Genomic DNA, 536 nt, shown 5'->3' with positions numbered 1-536 from the left:
TTAAAGGACTTCCTAAGTTTTGAAGCCCAAGGTTAGTATGCTTAAGTGAAAATGTTTCCCCCATTTTATTGTGTTTTTTTTATATTGTTTATAATATTACATTTTATTATTTTAAATGAAAAATGTGTGTGTATATATATGTGGATAGCTCCTGCAGCTTGGCAAAAATAATTCACAGAACTTTAATCTCTTATCAATGAGAGAGATCGAAGAAGCCATTTCACTTTGAACAGCACAGTTGGCAAGTAAAAGTTAATGTTCATAGATCACCTTTTACCTTTTAATAGACATCTGATATATTTTAAATCACAGAGGGATTAACTTGCTTTGTATTTTGTGGCTCTTTCTTATTACTTCTTTTTTTATAAACTGCATTATCTTAGCTTTTCTTTGTACACTTAATATTATCTCCCCAAACATTTCTGCCCTCAAGACAGTTCATTTAATTAAAATCACATTGGTAGGAGATTAACATCTTTAAATGTTTTGCAGAGTATGTAAAAAGGGGGGCATGCACATTCACATAACATGAAGAA

The sequence above is a fragment of the Alligator sinensis genome, unplaced genomic scaffold (assembly GCF_000455745.1).
Source record: "Alligator sinensis unplaced genomic scaffold, ASM45574v1 scaffold970_1, whole genome shotgun sequence".
Classification (NCBI taxonomy): domain Eukaryota; kingdom Metazoa; phylum Chordata; order Crocodylia; family Alligatoridae; genus Alligator; species Alligator sinensis.
Note: the sequence above shows the minus strand (reverse complement) of the source record.